Here is a 10,964-nt window from a genome sequence, read left to right as displayed (position 1 = left end):
TCGGTCATTGTACATCGAATAAAGAAAACCGGACTGTACGGGACTATTTGGTTAGGAAATGAAGAAACAAAAGAAAGTTACCTGACTTGATTCTTACTCTTATAGAGTGATAGTATCATGGGCATAGCCAGGAGGGGGCTTTCGGGGCTCAACAACCCTCTCCCGAAAAGCGCAGCTTAGGGAGGTTTTGAGTTTAAACCCCCCTTCAGAGGGGAGGTTAAACTAAACCCCCCACTAAAGTTTAAAACCTAATCCAGCGGGTTTTGAGATTTTAAAAAAAACTATCTCAAAGTTAAATAAATTAGTCACCTTTAAATTTCAAACCCCCCCCCTACAAAAATGTCGAAGTTAAAAACCCACTCTTTAGTATTAAACTAAAACAATTAACTACAATTACCAAATTCAATTAGTGGGGTTTGAGTTTCGATTTAAAAAATCTAAAGCAAAGTTAATTTCATGAACGTAGCCAAATGGGAGTTTTATTTACCTTTCGATATGACGCTCAATGAAATAGAAACATGCTGTTAATAGAGTTAGTATGTTAGTAAATTATGGTTACGGAGTAAGTGAGTAAGTTATGTTTGTTGTGTTAAAAAAAGAAATTTGGCTTAGCTTTATTCTAGTTTAGGAAACCATTTAACTAATAAGCTTAAAAAGGAGCTACAACCCTGCACTCAACCCGTATCAACAGAATCTCAAAACGCAGCCATATCAACCCAACCCAACTCACACCCGTATCAACGCAACCCAACACACTCCCGTTGCAACACAGCACACAACGCATCTCAACACAACGCAATACACAACCGTATCAACACAGCACACAACGCATCTCAACACAACGAAACACTCTACCGAATCAACACAGCACACAACGCATCTCAACACAACGCAACACTCTACCGTATCAACACAGCACACAACGCATCTCAACACAACGCAACACACAACCATATCAACAGAGCACACAACGCATCTCAACACAACGCAATACACAACCGTATCAACACAGCACACAACGCATCTCAACACAACGCAACACTCTACCGTATCAACACATCACACAACGCATCTCAACACAACGCAACACACAACCGTATCAACACAGCACACAACGCATCTCAACACAACGCAACACTCTACCGAATCAACACAGCACACAACGCATCTCAACACAACGCAACACACAACCGTATCAACACAGCACACAACGCATCTCAACACAACGCAACACTCTACCGAATCAACACAGCACACAACGCATCTCAACACAACGCAACACTCTACCGTATCAACACAGCACACAACGCATCTCAACACAACGCAACACACAACCATATCAACAGAGCACACAACGCATCTCAACACAACGCAATACACAACCGTATCAACACAGCACACAACGCATCTCAACACAACGCAACACTCTACCGTATCAACACAGCACACAACGCATCTCAACACAACGCAACACTCTACCGTATCAACACAGCACACAACGCATCTCAACACAACGCAACACACAACCGTATCAACACAGCACACAACGCATCTCAACACAACGCAACACTCTACCGAATCAACACAGCACACAACGCATCTCAACACAACGCAACACACAACCGTATCAACACAGCACACAACGCATCTCAACACAACGCAACACTCTACCGAATCAACACAGCACACAACGCATCTCAACACAACGCAACACACAACCGTATCAACACAACACACAACGCATCTCAACACAACACAACACTCTACCGTATCAACACAGCACACAACGCATCTCAACACAACGCAACACTCTACCGTATCAACACAGCACACAACGCATGTCAACACAACGCAACACACAACCGTATCAACACAGCACACAACGCATCTCAACACAACGCAACACACAACCGTATCAACACAACACACAACGCATCTCAACACAACGCAACACTCTACCGTATCAACACAGCACACAACGCATCTCAACACAACGCAACACACAACCGTATCAACACAGCACACAACGCATCTCAACACAAACGCAACACACAACCTTATCAACACAAGACACAACGCATCTCAACACAACGCAACACTCTACCGTATCAAGACAGCAGACAACGCATCTCAACACAACGCAACACACAACCGTATCAACACAGCACACAACGCATCTCAACACAAACGCAACACACAACCTTATCAACACAACACACAACGCATCTCAACACAACGCAACACTCTACCGTATCAAGACAGCAGACAACGCATCTCAACACAACGCAACACACAACCGTATGGACACAAACAAAAGCAGAACCCTAGACACCATTCGTATCAACATAACCCAAAACGCAACCCGTATCAACACAACCCAAGAACCAACCCAACTTGCATCCCATATCAACACAAGCCAACACACACCAGCATCAACACCCAGACCCATACCTCGTACTGTGCCGTGAGTCATTGACGTTCTAAAACTGAAGCCATGCCGATAAACTGAAATAAACTATAAAGACGCTTCAAACAGGTAAAGACTGTGAGCTTCAATGGTCCTTCCCTGTTAAAAACACACGGAAAAGACAACAATAGCAAGACCTGTTTATTGTGAATTAAAATTTCAAGTGTTCGCTCTGTGGCCATTAAACACAAAAAGAAAAGGACAAATCTGACATTAGGGAAATAGATCTCCTTATATTGTTAAGTTTAGAAAGTACAATTAAAAGCAATAGACAAAAAAGCTTAATGCATGTAGCGGGATATACAGGAGAAGGCTTACACTCTCCAGAACAAGGGCGAAACAGATCCTTGTAGCCTAAGAATACATAAATCATGCAAAACTACTTCGGAGGGGGGAACCATTTTGTTGTATAGAGTAGTAGCGCGCTTGGCTTTCGAAACGAGGGTGTCTCAAGTTCAAATCTTAGTGAAGATTGGGATTTTAATTCTCAGGATTTTTAAAACGCCCCTGTATCCACATTTGTTTCATATGTCTATTCAGAAAAGGCTGTTGGTCGTTGTGCTTGTAATATTAAACCCTCGTTAATCTTTGAACATAGAAACAAGAGATATTTACATGGACTGCATCTCTTAGATTTATAGGTTTGAAAGGTGCACCTTTACTTCAATTTTTATTAAAAAGCTTCTACCAACTCTCTATCTGTGTTTGGTAAAGGGTTTCAATGTTTTATTTCTTCAACACCGATTCTCTGATCAAGTTAAAACTTTGTGAAATAATTCATTGGTATAAAAATAATAATAAGGCTTGTCTTCGAGTCCAAAGATTAGTGATGAATGCAGTATTTCTCGTGGCTTCGTAGCCCTAGCTGTGACCTACATATTTGGCCACATCCAGGGCAAGCATAACCATTGTCCTCAGGTGGTAGATTTAGATTTTCTTTTCGCCGTCTGCGGTTGTTCTCGCTAGCTTAGGCGTCAACTTTCCTTAGCTGACATAGAAGAGAGCCCCTAGTTGCATGCGGCCTCAGAATGAGACAGCTGGAAGTCACTCAGGCGGGATACACATTCATTCATTCACATACACAATACATAAATCAATAAAAGTAAATAACCAATTAGTCAATTCACTAAGGATAATTCATTATTTTGTATAATACCGACAAGGGAAACTAATACTTCAGTATTAAGAGATATAGCTAAATATGTAGGTTTTAGTCCCTAATGTCTCTCTGCTAGTAGAAGACATTCTGGACGGTTTTTGAAGGCAATCATTCTTCAGACAAACATAATATAGAAAGCAATACAATTTTTTAAAAGACAATACCTCAATTATACAAATTACAAAACAATACTTTTTAAAAAAGGGAAGCGTGGTCGAGAGGCTTGAACTTGGCTTGGCTTGGTTACCTAGAATGGGGCTTAAGGTTCGACACCCGACTCGGGCAGAGTTGTGTTTACTGAGCGCACGGAAAACCAACTCCTAGATACCCCCACTGGTACACAAGAGATTGGACCAGTAAGCGCTATATAAAGGCAATAATAATAATAACACTAAACATCCATTATACAAAAATATTTTTTTACCCAAGTCAAGTATCGAGCTCGTACTTACTTAGCTTAAAGTATAAAGTACTTCTAGATCTATAATATAGATGTACTCTGTATTAGATTTTCGTAAAAATATAAGTAAACAAAGAACGTGACCCTGTTAGCACTGGTGATAGAGTTGACAGAGGCAGCCGTGAACCTTATAGGCAAAGTCTGAAAACCAAAATTGACATGACTGTAGCGTCTTCATAATCATAACCGAATAAGCCTCCATTGCTGTAGGGACGGATTTTGCGAAAAGCTGCCTCCCTTAGTTTTGTTACATCTTAGAGTCCCAGCGGGTCTCAACCTTTTAAGCTCGGCGACCCCTTTTTATAATCCCCCACCCTGCCGCGACCCCCCAGCCGACACACACAGACAGCAATAGAAGAGTAGGCAATAATAATCCATATTTTCGATGTTCTTAGGCGACCCCTGGCAAATGGTCAATAGACCCCCAAGGGGGTCGCGACCCACAGGTTGAGGACCCCTGTCTTAGACCATTATCATAACATAAATTTTCGTTATCGACACCATGTAACATTGTTATTCTTTGCTTTGTATTTTAAAATAATTAATCGCAAAGCTGGAAATATTTGGCGAAAATTATACATTTATTTTACAAAAACTGTATGTTTGCTTATATGTATATTTAAAGTATACCATAATAACTAAAATCTCTGTGTGTTTAGAAGAATACTAGATCTAACTGTTTTATTTATTCTCTTCAAAACGTTAGCACACTATTCATTGTTGTTGTTTTATGTTGTCTATGTTAGCGTCATGTCACTGTGACCTGGACCTCGATGTGTCCCTGCGCTGGGCACGTGACACAGAATGACTTTGAAGGTTTCTCTTCGTATGCAGTTACTTCTGTAGGGTTGTGGTTACTTTTACGCCACCTATTTGGTTTAAGGTGACATTGGATGTTTTTTCTCTCTTCTATAGGGGATATTCATAAGGCGACCCAGTCCTGCGGTATACTCTCCGAACTTGCGTTCGATGGTCTCAGTGGTAATGGGTTCGAACTCTGGCCGCAGCCATCCCACGCTGTCCTGGTGGAAGTTTGAACTAGGATGTAAGAATCTTTAATTCTGACAGAACAACCAATTGAAGTTTAAAAAAATAAATATTATATATGGTAATCAGGTCTTATCTTATCCTATATAATGCAGACGTCACTTCAAAAAAGAAGATTATTCCCTTCATACGCGTCATGCGTTTAGTCATGCATATTAACCAATGACTTCAATTCTGCCAAGTCACTGGTTTTCCTGGCTAGCTCAGGCAACCCATTCCATGCTTTAATAGCACTAGGGAAGAAGGTGTATTTGTACAGTCTTCGTTTATGTTATAATTTTGTTTTGTTTTGAAATCATCAAAGCTAAAAAAAAATGGAACAAGAAAAACATTACAAATTTCTTTTTTTTTTAAGAAAAAAAGACAATACCTCAATTACACAAATAAAAAAAAATATTTTTTAAATACATTTTACATCCATTATACAACTTACAAAAATAATTTTTGCCCAAGTCGAGTATCGAGCTCGTACGTAGACACCATGAGTTTAAAGTATAAAGTACTTCTAGATCTATACTATAGATGTATTCTATATTAGATTTAAGTAACATTATAAGTAAAACTTTGTCATGGCACGATTAGGCATTGGTCCCTAGTATCGTAAATAGGGGGAAGTTTGGTCAATCAAGTTTGGTCAATGAAGTTTGGTCAATGAAGTTTGGTCAATGAAGTTTGGTCAATGACGTAAGAGGCAATGACGCCACTAGTTAAAACTTAGCTCGCCAAGTGTGCAAGTCCTAAAAGGATGAAGCCTTCTAGAAGCAGTGTCTACAGAAATAGGCTATTTACATTATTATGGAAAATGTGTTACATTAAATTAATACCAGGCAGCCATCTGTAGTGACCGGTGAATACTTGTTCTCCCCCCCCCCCCCCCTCTTGTTTTTTCGTGGGGTGACTATCCGCAGAAATAAGAGAGTGATCTTTCCTTGACTTTTTCTCCTCGTCCAAACTCTTGAGCGACGAAGAGAATTATATATTGAGAGATTACACTGAAATGTCTGTCAAAGATTTTTATTTAAACACGACGCTCAGATGGCCCCTTTTACTAGAGAATATTATAAAATCTTTAACAAGTTAATTCGTTCAATAGTGGCATTCGTGAGGCCCTTTAGGTGGCCCTACCGGCCCATTTGGATGCCGGTCCACTGGTCATTTGCCAAATGTCCATATAGCCAGTCCGCCCAGTAAATGTACGTTGACATGAAAAAAATTATAAACATTTTTAACTGAATTTTTTTGGAGTGTGGCATGGACTTGGCGCACTAGGTGTCAAATACCCTAGCTACACCGATGCTTAAAATACTTATTTTATATTAAGCCTACATACACATTTTTATTCATGTAGAGATAGAATGTTTGGTCTGAATCTTATAACATTGTTGTGTCTTTAAAAAAAGGGATATAACTGCATATTATTCAGATCTATCTCGAACTGTTAGAGTCATTGTGCTTGATCTTAAATGAATTTTATTTTGTTTATATTTTTTTTTGTCTTTTTTTAAGTTTGATATTAAAAGGGCAAGAATCACCAAACAACTATAAAATTTGGTAACATACTATTTGAACGCTTTCAATATTTTCAGTATAATAAATTCGTGTTACTAGTTTATTCCTTCGTAAAAAGAAGAGACGCTGTGAAATCTTCTAAATTAATAATTTAATTGTATAAACAAAAAATTAATTAAAACTATGATTTAATTACGGTATATTTTGCTTATATGTATATTAAAATTTATCACATGGTAAGCATCGTTAGATATTAAAAAAAATTTGTTACAAATTTTTATATCCCTGACATTAGCATTGAAAGGGGGTGAAACTATCCAAAGAAGTCAAACATTCTCCACATGTTGACACAGACTTAACCAGTTCATCTCTCGTCTCCCCCACCCCTCCCAATGCATGATATTTTGTTAAAAATGTCACTCCAAATTTGTCTCTATGAGCTTGCGCCACGATGCGCATGGTGCAAAAAAAAAAAAAGGCAGCGCCAGAGAGAGAGAGAGGAACAGGAATGGAAAAAGAGAAAGAAGGTAGGTTCCAGATCGAGAGAGAAAGAAGGAGATAGATAGAAGGAGAAAATGAAAAAGCTAGAGATGGATAGATTGAGAGAGAGAGAGAGAGAGAGAGAGTCAGAGAGAGAGAGAGAGAACGAAGGAGAGAAATGAAAATATAAAAAAATGGACCGTTTCATTCAGAATTATAAGAAGAAACTTAAAAAGTTAAGGAACGAACTCGGGGGCAGTCTACTGATTGGTGAGCAATGCCAGTCCAAGTCAAATCACGTTGATCTCCAGCACGATTACAACAAGGTTAACAGGCTTTTAATGTGCTACTTTGTTAATTAGTGTGCTCTTCATAGATACACACTTTTTTCCCCTCCTATATATTCTCACTATTTTTGTATGCACCTGTAATTCTATGAAACTCAGAAGTCAAAGGGCGAGAATCACTAGAAAACGAATCGATTTCAATGCTAAATGTTATTTTCTACATTGTCAGTAATGTAATAATAATAATTTTATTTATAAAGCGCTGTTAACAAACAAAATGTAGGCTCAAGGCGCTGTAACAACATTACAAACAAAAACACAGTAGTTCAATGACTGTTTATCTAAAAAAGTTTTAAACAGATAGGTCTTAATGTTCTTCTTAAAAGTGGTGTAGCATGCTGTCTGTCTGAAATCAATGGGGAGTGAGTTCCAAACCTTTGGTCCGTGAACTGAAAAAGCACGCAGACCGTAGCTTTTGAGGGAGAAACGTGGCACTACCAAAAGCGTTGAGTCCATTGAGCGCAGGGCTCTCTGGGGGACATATGGAGTAATCAGTTCGCTAAGGTACAAGGGCATCTCATTGTTATATATACACTGATGACAAAGTGTGGCCACCTTGTAATCGATTCTCGCTTTCACGGGAAGCCAATGAAGCGTGCGCAAGAGCGTAGTGGCAGAATCTTGTCTAGTTTTTTAAGGACTATTCGCGCGGCGTTGTTCTGTATACGTTGCAGCTTGGCTATTTTGTCATCAGGTATATCTGCTAGCACGGCGTTGCAGTAGTCAAGGCGGGAGAGTATGAATGCCACAGCTAGCGTTTTTGTTGACTCTGTTGTTAAATATGCTCGGATCTGGCCTAATCAGCGCAGCTGCAGATAAAGACCTTTGCAGAGCTGACTTATGTGTGGGTCGAAAGATAGTGTTGAGTCGAAGAAAACTCCAAGATTCCGCACTACATGGACAAAAGGAACACGGCAGTTCGTGATAAAGAGAGAATATGTGTTTTCAACTTTTGAGACATTGTTCCTAGTGCCAATCTTAATTATTTCTGTCTTGTCTTCGTTCATCTTGAGTTTATTTTCAACCATCCAATCGCTCACCCTTGCAACGGTACTACTGATTTTCTCTGCCAGATGCGACACCTCTGAGGGTACTGATGAATCCTATAACTGTGAGTCATCGGCAAAGAAATGGTATAAGATGCCGGTCGGCCGTATGACACCGCTGAGTGGATATGTGTACAAGGAAGGAGCAATAAATGTATTTATTTTTACTAAAGCGTCTAACTATGATTTTTAAGAAACGTTATGTATGTTCCACAAAAAAAAAAAAAATGCTAAATTTTTCAAAATCTAACAACAAATATATTTATTTTTAAGAACTTAGAGATTGTAAACTTCTTATAAACTTGAGACGTGGTGAATCTTAATCCCCAATCCTATACATGTAAAAAAAAAAAGAAATACAGTGTTCAAATCATGTTAATCGAATCTTTTGAAAGAGAAAAAAAATATATTTAGAAAGCATATTCGTAGGACGTAATTTAAAACAACAATTATTAAGTAACCTTTTCATATTATCGCGTTAACTGCAATGTACCAACACAACCATGCTAACAATTTTTTTTTAATATTCTTTTTTTTACGGAACTGTTTTTTTTTTCTTTTCTTGCGGTGTTTAATAAGAGATTGACTCTTTACAAAACAATTAGATTAATTAGATACTAATTATACGACATTAGTTAGGCCAGGTTCACATTGGGCTTCTCCTTCCATTTCACCTATCCCTTGGTCTGCTGGACCGTTGGGGCACCACACAAGATCTGTCAACCTTCTTTCACCATTCTTCTATGTCATTTCCCTTTGATAGAGTTTCACTCTGATATTCTTTCTGAAAATATTGAAACCTGCCTTTTTACCTGCCTGGGTGGTATAATGACACAAGACTCGTAGAAGTTGAGTTTAAACGTGACGAGTAATTAAAAAGTAGCATTACAAACTAGGGAGAGAAACGGACAAAACGCCTTAGAGGACGACACGACTGTGCCCTTTTGTTTATTCATTCAATTGTTTGAAGTTATCAGCCTCGAGTTATTAAGTATATTCTTTGTTCAACCTGTTGTTGTGTAATCAACGAACTCGTATGCAACATCAACATCTAGAATATATAATTATCAACAAACAGACCATCAACAGTGGATAGTCTTCGGGGGCCGATTTTGAATGTGTTTCCATACAAACTGTCTTTGTAACCTTTGTTGTTTTTTTTAATGTATTTGCAACCCAGCTCAAAGTGCCATCAAGTGACATGCTGACTTAGCAGGCATTGTATTCTAGAATATTTGTTTCAGAATTTCTTTTTCTTCTTTACGAATTCCCTCCCGTTCTTTTTTTTCGCAATCACTTCTGAACTTAAACAACAAGTAGTAGGTCAAGTAAATGTTTAAGGCCATGCGATCTATAGGGTCCAAAAGTCAGACATCATCTATTTTTGTCGCCTAAGGTTAATGAGGGTATCATGCGGCTAGCACAACGACCAACGACTTTTACCTTTTCCCAACTAATGTCAGGAGCCCAGGTGCTAGGGTGAACTAGAAGTGGCCTAAAGCATCCAAAACTAAAATTCCCAGTCTTCACCAGAATTTGAACCTTTGGACACAAGCGGGAAGCGTGGTCGAGAGGCCAAGTGCGCTTGAACTTGGCTTGGCTAGAAGGGGGCTCGAGGTTCGACACTCGACTCGGGCAGAGTTGTGTTTACTGAGCGCCTAAAATGCGGTAGATACTTCCCACTTCTGAACTAACCTACTAATTTATTTTTTTCGTGCCCCCCCCCCCTCCATTAGTATTAAATGCTGATATAGAAAAAGGAAACATTCAAATTTTTTATCTCAATTTAATACTTCAGGGACGACAACTGAAATAACGGATATAAAAATGCTATTATCATTGCAAGAAAAGAGTCCATTTTCGTCGGCTCTTTGACAAGCGTGTCCTGTATCTCAGAATTTAGTTTCCACACGTTTTTACGTGTTTTAAACTTCCTGAAACGTTCCTACAAACGTGCGCTATAAATAACGCGAAGTTCTGTTGTCTTTCCATTCTACAACCCGAAAGTATTTTTGTTATGGTTCATAAGAAGGAATACACTGTTAACCAAACTCATTTAATTTGCACACATATTATAAATATTTAATAAATGAGTTGTAACTTATTTATAAATAATTATAATTATAGTAATAATAATTTTTTTTATAAATAATATGCATAAAGTTTTCAAAAGTATGATATAAACTATATTCAATGTAAATGACAGTTTATGTCTATATTCGTACATTAATAACTAAAATAAAATAATATACCCAGAATAAAAAGTACTTTGTGCCATGTAAAGTTTCCATTCCGAAATTATGCAATCTTTGTAAAGTAACATACTGAATAGTGACTGTCTTTTAAGTGTGATGGAATATCTTCACTTGTGGATGTCTTTCGTGTGTAATGGAGTATAATCATTTATATTTCATAATATGAGCAATACACGTTCTTTCTCGTGAAATTG

Source organism: Biomphalaria glabrata, chromosome 16, assembly GCF_947242115.1.
Source record: "Biomphalaria glabrata chromosome 16, xgBioGlab47.1, whole genome shotgun sequence".
NCBI classification, from domain to species: domain Eukaryota; kingdom Metazoa; phylum Mollusca; class Gastropoda; family Planorbidae; genus Biomphalaria; species Biomphalaria glabrata.
Note: the sequence above shows the minus strand (reverse complement) of the source record.